The sequence below is a fragment of the Pteropus alecto genome, unplaced genomic scaffold, assembly GCF_000325575.1.
Source record: "Pteropus alecto unplaced genomic scaffold, ASM32557v1 scaffold131, whole genome shotgun sequence".
NCBI classification, from domain to species: Eukaryota; Metazoa; Chordata; class Mammalia; order Chiroptera; family Pteropodidae; genus Pteropus; species Pteropus alecto.
Genome location: NW_006434709.1, coordinates 459332 through 470600, shown reverse-complemented (window position 1 = coordinate 470600; position 11269 = coordinate 459332). Strand labels below are relative to the sequence as shown.

Genomic DNA, 11269 nt, shown 5'->3' with positions numbered 1-11269 from the left:
GACAGAAAAATATACTTCTTCTATTATTAATAAAAATATGGGTAACAGAGTTTTTGTGATGATCAAAGGAAAGAATGAAAAACGAGTCTTAGGATCAAGAATTTCCTTCTCCTAGACCAAATGAATTCCCTTACTTGGGTCTTCACTCTTGTCCACAAAAGAAAACAAGAGGTAACCTCTCTAGGTAAAAGCCTTAAAGAATCTAGTAGCAGAGGATCAAAGCATATGAGTGGCCTCTGGTCTTTGTTTAAGAGGTCCAGTGCAATCTAGATAGGTTCCCTGTACCTCCCAACTAAAATCCCAGCACTTATTTGGTCAGGCAGTAGTATCCTTTGACATACAAAACAGCTTACTAACCATAAAGAAGTTCAAAATAATTAAATATTGGCCTAGGTGGTGGTGGAGTGGGGAAAGCCCTGGCACATAAGCTATACTCACCTTTTAATCAGAACTTTGAATAGAAAATCTATATAGCAAAGGTGCAGAATGAAGTGGTATATATTATTTCTGGAGCAGTAGTTAAAATTAAGTAGGAGAGCACTGGGCACAATAACATTTTGGTGCATACAGGTTGGTACTTGGCTTATGTGCTTTCTTTGTATCTTTCTCAATCTCCCACAAGCTCTGAATTCATCCCTCAAAATACATATGGAATTAATTCAATATACACTTATTGCAAATCAACAAGACGAAAGGCACCGAAGATTGAAATTCCCCCCGCAAAAAGAGAATAAGGCCTGCCTTAGAGAACTCAGGAACTAACTTTAAAAAGACAGACATACAGACAATAAACAAGCTACCCCGAAATGAGAAAAAAGGGATGCACAAAGTACAAACATACCAAAACTGAAGCTTATCCTCTGAAAGCAAGACCCAAAGTTGGAGGAAAATTTAGAATTGAGACCAATTTACATTTGACATCAGACTGCAAATTCAGTGAAAGTCTCACAATACAAGAGAGCCAGGAACTTCTCCTCTTCTGTCAGTGGAATAAACTCCCCCTATGAAATTAACTGGCCCCTCGGATGAGCAGATCTGTAGAACAGGCTGAAGAGCAGGTTAACAGGAGGACAGTAGCCAGCGCCAGACTTGGCCTGCACATACCAATCTGGTCAGCTGTGCAGTTCTTCGACTCTGATAGACCTGACCTTTCCATGACTGAAGATGGGCTGCTGAAAACAGACTATGCTCCATGGTCAGAAGTGATACTCAATTCTTGTTTGTTTGGCAGTGGGGTACTGCTATGTCTGGATTTGAATATGAAAAGAACAACTGAGATAGGGTTGGGGCAAGCCACCATTGTCTTTTCCCTCCTGTCGCTGGGTAGACTAGGAAGCAAAAACCTATTATGTTGGACACAAGACATTCCTATTCCCAAAGCGATGGATTTTATAAGCCAAATAACAAATAGAAACCAAATCTAGGAATGCTGAATTCACTGAGAAATCCAAAAGAAAAATATCGGTTGTCAATTCTTTCCCAAAGGGGTTAGAAGGAGAGATTGAATAAAGCAATTCTATAAAATGCAATCCAAAAGCCCTCATTGTTTACTGCATGGTAAATCATAATGGCAGGAGTGGTCTTATCCTGTTATGCTGGAAAGTGAGCTACAAGAAGATAAAGTCACAGCCACAACCACTAAATAAAGTAAATAAATACCTTATACATACAGCAGAATGCCCAGACAATGCAGTCTCTCTGTTTTCAGCTACTCCTGCAAAGGGAAATTCTCTCTTTCGGGTTCTGCTGCAGGTACCACGATAAAGCACTCTGACGCTGTCAAAATGCTATGAAGATCCTGAAAGCAGCACCACAAAACTGGCTGATGTTTGAATTCTGGGCATAAGAAATTTTATTTCCTTTTTCTGAATTAAGGAATGGGCCTAACCCTGAATGTATTAAAAAAAAAGTGTAACGTACCAATAAAGAGCAGATGCCTGATGTAATCGACTAAATCATGTTCATCCCTCCTGCCCGTAGAGCTGCAGACTGACGTTCTGTCCATTGAATGGGAACAATGTTTTAGCAAGTCATGGGACCCAGGGTCTCTCATTCCTACACTCTACATTGACACTATCCTCACTCTTTTCTTACTGTAAACACACCTATGGTTTTACTTGGGTTCATCTTACCGAATAAGAATCTCAGGTGCATCAAGACAAGGCGACTCAATGAGCCACTCATTCTACTTCTAGGTATACTTTTAGGTAAAAACTCTCAAGAAACGCATTTGTATGCACAAGGCAACAAGCTTAAGAATGCTCTTTGGAATGCTACTTGGAACAACACCAACAAAAATGGAAACAGCTTTGATGTTCACCAATGGGGGAAAGGATAATAAAATGTAGTGTATTAATATAGTGGAATATGATACAACAGATAAAAGGAATGAATTATATCTCATTATTAGCATGGACAAATCTTGTAAATACTGTTGAATGAAAAAAATGTTGCAGAATGATACATAGCACGATCTACGTATATAAATTTAGAAAACACATAAAGCACCATATCATTCATAGGTACTCACATATGGCTTAAAAGTATTAAAAAACCTGAAAGGATAAATACCAAATTTATGGCAGGAATGAGCTTGTCTAAGCCTGGGGATCAAATAGGATATTATCTATGCTATAATGTTTGGCTTCTTTTATATTTTTATTTAACTATTTTTCCTTTCTTTTTATGTTTCTTCTTATTGATTATATAGATTTTTAGATAAAAATAAAGATGAAATGAATGAAAAAATGTTTACTTTCAAGTCTGGATAGTGGAAATATAGTATTTGCTATACTTAAAATTCTCAAAAAAAAAAAAAATTAGATCTCAAAAGGGCCAATCACTTGACTGTATTTACTTTTAGATATGGAAAAATGCATCTGTTGGATGATAGGCATTCTAAACACAAGACTTAGCACTGTTTAATGTTTCCTCTGAAACTTAAAGGCAGAGAGTTTATGGCTACTGGAATAAACAACTGCTACTTCAGACATGGGCCAGCCATTCAGCTATAATGGTTCTATGCAAGGTTACTGGAGAGAAGGGGCAGAAGGGCATAACGATTAAGTAGCCTTGGCATCAGACAGATCTGGGTTCAACTCCTGGTTCAGCCACTTAGTGTGACTTTGGCTAAGCAGCTTAACCTCTTTGAGCTTCAGTTTCCTCACTTACAAAGTGAAAATAGTAATTCGTATCTCACACTGTCTTTGGAAAATTACTTGAGATAATGTATGAATACGCTGCTTAGTTTTTGCCTAGCACACACGAAATATTCAAAGAATAGCTAGGGAAAATTAAAGAGATGAGGAAGATTTATTGTTATATATGGGCTTTTAAAAGTTAACCATTTACAAATTAATTCTATATACATGATGAATATGGAACATACCCATCATAATAGTGGGAGAGATGAAGGGGTAAACAAACACAGGATATAAGGTGGTGACCAAGGACAGGGAGCCTTCTAGCTGTGACCCAATCTCCAATGACTTCCCATCATCATTGAGAATAGTGTAGTAGAACCAAGTTCTGGGTGTTTTAGGCTCCTACGACTTCAGAGGTATAGCTGGTGGGTCATTGCTTCTTCTGGGAACCTGATTTCCAGAAATCACAGCAATGTGAGATTTCTTGTTGGCAGCAGCTGAAATCCCTGAGTGGACAAAGTTCTGGGGCCCCGGGAGGTTGGTAATGGCGGCTGCCACTCACTCTAAGCAGCCTGGAAGCAGGATGAATGATCTCAGGAGGCTCCGCTCTGAATCAGAGGGCAGGAATTCCAAATGAGGGCCAACAGGTTGTCCTGAGATATCTGGCCACTTCAGGTCTAACTTTCCTCCTGAACAGAGACAGTGCTATATATGTCTCTTTCTTCTAAATATCAATAAGGTTCAGAATAAAAGACTAAAAAATTTGACAAAGTAAATCACAAACTTTGAAGAAACCTCAAGCTGAGTCCATCTGTCCACTTATCCTCCCTTTCTCACCTTCCTACCCAGAACACATCGTAAGTTGCTGTTAAAAACCGTAATAGAATTCTTTCCTTAGCTGTTTATGTTTCTGAACATTTTCTGTCAACGAATTCAAGTTTACCCCAAAAGTATCAGTAGCAAATGCCTATTTTCCTCTAGTTATTTTTTCCTTTAGTTATTAATCTTCAAAAATCACAATGATCGGAAAATGAATAAAACCTATCTTCCTAGGTTTTAAGCCTCATCTAAATGGTTGAGGCTTAAAACCTAGACAAACAGGTAGCAGGGCATTTCTAGGCTAGTCTCCGTGTTTCTTGCTGAAATGTCAACCTCTGCTCTCTTAATCTTCTTTGTGTGTGCAGAATAATTTGGAAGGAAGAAATCAGCCCCCAAGCAATGCTTTGTAGAAGAAACAGGTGATGGGAGGGATTAAGTGACATGAGCGAGGCCAACACAACAGTAAGGGTTTTAAAACTCTCCCTCTTTCATTTGCTGGGATGCTTTCTTTCTGCATACTGGTCTGCATTCTCTCAAGAGTTTAAATGAAGTAGGCGAAGACCATGGTGGCTGCTCCGACTACTTGGAAGCAACAGTTAAAATTCTGGCCTCTTGACTATCTTGCCTGTCACTGAGTCCTTGAGTGAGTCTGCGTACATTAATCAGTATCTCCTGAGGAGAATACTGTAAGAATCAGAGGTAGTTTATCGAATGAGTTTTTTCACAGCAGAGAAGTGGTCTAGGGCAGCAGAGGGTGAAGGAAGGAGGGAGTGAGAAAAGGAGAGAGAGAGAAATTGAGGGAGGAGGCGGTGAAGGGAAGGAAAGTGAGAGATCTTCACTCTATCCTTCTGTCTTTTGAGGAAACAAATCTTACAATGTTGGTGCTAATATGATGTAAAGTTGTCTATGCACCTATGATGAAAACCTCCACTTTCATCTTGATAAATATTTCTGGGTTTGCACATATACAACGGATTATAGTTCAAGATCAAAACCGCACCTGCAGTTCACAATGACCTATTTTTTGCCCCAGTCCCCTAAAGTTGCTCTGTAGCAAAGCCAAGTCAAAACAATACTCCAAAAAAAAAAAAAAAGAAAGAAAAGAAAAGAAAAGAAAAAAAGGCTGCAAGTTCCTGGCAATTTCCCTTCTACTCCACATGCTGCCAAGGTCACCTCGAGGTGAAGCTGAACTCTCCATTTGGCCCTTTTTGCTTTTTCCTCCCCCTTTCCCCTCCCTCCACTTACGTACTTACTGATATGCTTTATAGCCTTTACCTCAATAGCATTATCACCCTGGATTTTTATCAGACTTTGGGTCAGGAGAAGCAGGAAAGGAGATTGGATGTGAGTCTGGGTGTGGCAAGGTCCTGTTGCCTTATCAGGGAGGTAAGAAAGTGAATCCACCTGGTATGTTTCTGGCTGTGAAGTACAGTGAGGTGAGCCAAGGTGCCAGGGGGTCACTAGGAGTTCACTTTGGATAAGTGCCCAATGCTTGCAGGACTTAGATCATCAACTTTTCTAATTCACAAAGATGTATTTCCTGTTGGATTTCTTTCTCCCTGTCATCTAGGCAAAAGAATCCAGTATGCAGCCAGTTTGGTGTGTACAGGAAACATCCCCTTCCTGAATTAAATCCAATTATGGTAATTCATTCAGAAAATCCTTGGGATCACTGGCACAAGTTAAACTGCCCAGGGTGGAGGAGTTGGGTGGTTAGCTAGGGGACTATCTGTCAAGGATACCTGGGTGCTTTTCTCACCATGGCATTGACCTGTACCTGAACCTACCCAGCATCATCTCACAAACAACCTAACCTTGGCATGCCTTGTTTTACTCTCCTATAAAATGGCAGACCTCACTATTTATTTCTAAACTTCTTCTATTACCTGCTTAGAGAGCATCGGAGAGTAGAACAACTGAGGCTCCTTAATGGAAAAAGATACATAAGATCAAATGTCAAAGAGTTTGTTCTTCTGAAATTTGGGGCTGAGGGCTGGCCCTGAATAGGATGGTAGTGCATTGCTCTTTTATGTTAATTTTGGATAGACTTGGCCATTGGTTGGGTACTATTAGAGAATAATTCCAAAGCAGATGGGAATACTAATTAGCTTCTAGTAAGGTCCTGGGCTAAAACAATGCAAAACACTAAGGAAAAGAGTTCATTTTTTGAAACATGCACTACATTAAAGAAAAGGTAAAAGATGACACTGAAGACTCTACCGAGTCAAATTGTCCTTATACCTACTTTGGAATCCAGGTGTGATCAATAAAAATGGCAATAATCACTTCCACTCAAACTAGAAGACAAATCAAAATATCTATGATCAAGACACAATTTAACGGACTATATTCTCTGCTGAAATACACAGAGGGTGTGATCCAGGTCCCTTAGCAAGTAGCTCATGCATCGCATGAAAGCAGGACATCTATAGATATAAAATACTTTAATTTCTAAGCATCTGTCTCATTGGAAGTTATCTGGCTTTTTTTTAACTCCATTTAAAAAAAAAGATGTTCAAAACTCAATGAAAACAGACTCACAAATACAGAGCACATTCTGGTGACTTCAGAAGGGAGGGTGGTGAGGGGGCTGGGAGAAAGGGGTGAAGGGTTAAAGAGGAACAAATTAGTAGTTGAGAGATGCCCACAGAGACGTAGAGTACGGCCTAGGAAATGTGTCAGTAGTATTGTAATGGCTATGTGTAGAGCCAGATGGGTGATAGGGTAATTGGGGGTGGGGGGAGGGGTGTCATTTCATAAACTATACAGATGTCTAAACAATGCACCGTATACCTGAAACTAATATAAATAAATAAGTTCACATGTTCGTTTGTTTGTTTGCTCATTCATTCATTTATTCATTCATTTGACAAACATTTACTGAATAGCTGCTGTATGCCAGGAACTGAGATAAGGATATAAGAGTAAGACAGCAGTGCCTATCATAAATAGGTCACAGTTAGTAGACGAGGCTATTAGGAAAATAAATACAGTAGAGTACTATATGTAACAGAGCTTTGTGTAAGGTGTTTAGGAGGTGCAGAGGGAGGGCCAGTCTCTGCCTGAGAGTGTTGGGGAGAGTTTCCCTGGGGAGGAAACATCTGACCTGAGTCTTAAAAGCTGAGTAAATGTTTGCCAGGGGAATAAATGCCTAGCTAAAAGGAAGAAACTGCTATGTCATGTTGGTGAACAGCAACAAATTTTGTGTGGGTATACCAAGGAGATGGTAGAAGATGCAGCGAGGGATACAGGCAGGGGCTGGCCTGAGAAGGTACTTACATGCAAAAGCTTTTTTTTTCCCCTTCCTTGGAGGTGATGGGCAGGTCATGAAGAGTGTTAAGCAGAACAATCAATCGAATTTGTATTTTGGAAAGGTCATTTCAGCAGCAATTGGAGGGAAGAGGGGGACTTTACCATACAAAAGCAGAGGGGACATTTTGAGATAATATGTAAAATAACTGTGATAAAGTTTGTGATAAATACTGACATTAATATGGATACTGGTGTTAAGTTTTGTCATTTATCTTCCACCATTATGCGTGCTATAGACAACCAATATCATAAGCATTCAGAGACTGGAATGGAATGTTGAGGAAAGGCTTCACGGAGAAGGGAGGTAGGAACTGAGCAACTACTGACGCTAGGATAGGGCACCATCCCAGATTGTAGAAATAGCACAAATAAAATGTGATGCTTCTAAGCAGGCTAGAAATATGATGCGTCTATGAACTGAAGAATACCTATCAGACTGGTGGGGGAAAACAAGAGAAATAAAATGATCTGAGGCCCTACATATTGAGGCAAGTATTCCAAGTTACACAGAAGTCCACCAAAATCTAAATGGCACCCCAAGGTGGGACTAGGCAGATACTCTCTGTGGACACTGAGCTGAAATAATCATGCCTGTAACTGTTGTAGGAAGTTTAGTCCATTTCTAAGTTCGTGTATTTGATTGAGATAAAGTATGCTGAGCAAATACAATGCATTTTTTTTTTCCCCTTAATCATCAACCAAGTGAAATGGCATTAACTTGAGATGAGCTTGGCTTACTGGCAGTACCTTATGAAGTTATTCTCTTCATTTAAAAAGTGTTCTACAAGAAATACAAGAGTATATAATACAAGCTGCTACTAAAAGAGAATTTGAGAAGGCCACAATTGTTTGCACCTGTGTCCTGAACTGAAACTTCTTTTGAAACAGGAAAACCCCAGTGTTACTTATACATTTAATGTTTAAACGAGGCAGAGATGTGAACAATTAGACCATTCCAATCCTATGAGTGGAATAATCTTGCCCAGTAATAAAACTCATTTCGGATTATTATTTTTTGTTTATTAAACCAACAAGAGCCTTCATTTTAGCCAGCCTGCCAAAAGCACAATGAAGTAAACAATTTGTTTAGTCTAATGACAGATGCTCTTAGCCAAAACAAGGAGGATCCCCCAATTTTTCTTTTATAAAATGTGACTTTACCATGAAATGATATTTTATAATTAGAGGGAAGGGATGTGAAGCCGAAGGCGATGGAATAATGCAGTTCTTTTTATTCAGGGTGACAGAGATGAAATGGATTTCTTGACGGTTTTAAAGCATAAGGTGTGACAAGGTATAGTCCATGACTGGCAATAAATCAATTATTTCCGGTATCTCTTAACCTAGTACACACTTGATAACTGTGAAATTTTTATTCAGATTTGTTGATTATATAAGGCAATAAAGCCACGCATTTACTTTAAAAGACTATTTCACGGATGAGAGAGAGTTAAAGTCTATCTCAGACACATTTGTCCCACACCATCAGTGACCGCGCCACCCGTCCTTGTCATTAACAATGCTACGTTACTGCTCTGTGATCTTACCTACCTCATTCCGAACAGTTCCATAAAGGTGTCCAACCCACGTGTCAACAGACCACTTGGAGTTCAAGCCACACTTCATGGCTCTCCAATGGAAATTACAATGTTTGCCTAAATATGTAGATAATATACGATTCCCAAATAGCAATAATCTCCCTAGGCCACGATCTGGCCTGGCGACCTCTCATCACCTTACAAAGGAATCAGTTCACAAAGTGTGCAAGTCAAGTCATTTCACTCAGCAGTTTTAACAAATTTTATGCTTCGCATAGACGCGGATGGTCAAAACTCATTTTTATTTTCTGATTAGTGCTGCTCAATTAATCCTCAACTCTCTTTAAATCGGCACTAAAAGAGACATAATCTTCTCTCTAAATGTACAATTGGCCCCGGACATATCCTGATTTCACCTGTTCAGGTCTCTGGGTATTCAATAAAGCAGGTTCAGCCGCTGTGCCAAGAGGCCACACAGAGTTCAAGGTAACACCTCGCAGCCATCAGCAGGTTAATTATAATTTCATTTTCAAACACACCGACTGCATGCTTGTTTCAACTCCAAATGACCTTACCTGCTTAATTTTTTTTTTTGGGGGGGGCGGTCTACATGGAGTAAATTTCTGTCAGCAAAGCTGAAAGGCCACTCAGAGTTCATGGTAACAATTCATATTTTTAACAGGTTGCCCAGACCTAAATCCTCACCTTCAAACATTCCAGAGAGAGCACTTAGTAGCTATGAAGGAAGTAGGAAGTGGGGGATGGGGAAGGAAGAGGGTGGGAAAGGGAAGAAGAGCTATGGGCTATGGTTCCCGACTTTCGGAGATTTGAGAGTTTCAGTGCCAATGGCATCTTAGTGAGCTAATTCTGGCTAATGAAGGAAGGCCGGGCACTTTTAGGGTGGAGCCTTACAGTAGTTTCTAGATACTTAGTTGATGACTGCATCACTGTCAGGAGCAAAACTGGCTCCAAAGCAGCCTTGTGTTACATTCTGAAATGATCACAATAGTGGGAGCGTGATTCTGCACTGAAGGCACCTGGGACGAATACTGATTTCCTTCTGCTTTCTCAGTGAGTAGGAACAGAAAAGGAAGTTCTCAGAGAGGTAAAATATTTCCTACGCACAAGGGCTCTTTCTCTTATCAATTAGGCTTGAAAGAGCCCAGGTAACATCAATGAGAGGAATCATTTCAGATGACTCTTCTCACCCCCTGCTGCCTATACTATATCACATGTTAGAATGACAAGTTTTGTGGGACTGTTCTGTAGGACCACCTGGCCCATTTTCCTACTTAAAAACCAGACCAACACAAGTGGCCCAAAAGCTTTTGCTCAGGAATTCCTTTGCTCAGGAATGCTTTCTGCGTAACTCATCACTCATCCTGTATAGAAATCTAATTTTCCATTTCACAGAACTTAGCTGTTTTTTGTTTGTCTTGTTTTAATTCTTTAATTTGTTTCCCAAACTACCTAAATGATTCAACCGCTCATTGTACTGTTCATGTGAGCTGAACTGAAAAGACCAAAAATAAGTATAGACCCCACTAGAATATTTCACTCGTGGCCGTTTATTCCCCTTGAAACAATGACTAGTTGCGTGGGGCCTTGCCTCAAGCTGCTTGGAGGAGTCTTCCCTGGCACTCGGATCAGCGCCTGGCTGGGGCTGTGTCTGCCGTCTTACAGCCTGATCTGCCTTGTCAGTCCTCTTTGACAAAATGAAAAGACAATTTCTATAATGTTCACTCATTCCCTCTCCGGAGGATCCTTTTTTTGGCAAACAAGTGGGTGGTGTAACAAGCTTTTTCACTCTCAAAACTTAACCACAGATTATCTCAATACTGCTTTTCAAATGAGGGAGGTAATTTCTGGTTGCAGCAGGACCACAAAGCACTTAGCTGAATGCCCTACCTCAATGCCTGAGTGTTTTGTCAGCGTTGCATAACCCAGTGCTTTAAAATTTTTAGTTGTAGAGCCTTTTCTTCTTCCCCCAAATGAATCTTATGAAGAAGCTCGATATATAAAATATGTAATATCAAAGCTACTTAGGCAAATTTAGGATAAACCATCCAGGGATCTATCAGCTCAGCCCTTCTCTCTCCCTGCTTCCCCCAACTTCTGCCACAGCACAGAATCACACCTGAGAGAGTACAACAGAACCACTAGCTGCCATGCAACACAGCTTAAAAGCTGCTAACATATGGACATTGGTAGAAATTTGAAAGTAAGTATTTGTAAGTGGTAAATCTATCCCCAAACTTAACTCAGAACTATATGAATGATCCTGTTAAAACATTTTTTTCCCATTAAATTATTCTCTCTTGAAGGCAGGGGCTCTAGCTTGTTTATATTATAGTCCTCATAATATCTAGTTCATCCTAAATGTTCAATAAATGTTACATTACACTACCTTGTCTCATTTGGAAAAAGTTGCTTTCTGTGCAGAACATCATTTTAAGG

General features: G+C 39.9%; 1 protein-coding gene across 1 annotated transcript in view; it reads right to left on the bottom strand.

Annotated features, from left to right (window-relative positions):
- Positions 1-11269, bottom strand: part of EXOC6B (exocyst complex component 6B) — a 519851-nt gene that overhangs the window by 76626 nt on the left and 431956 nt on the right. The window lies entirely within an intron of this gene.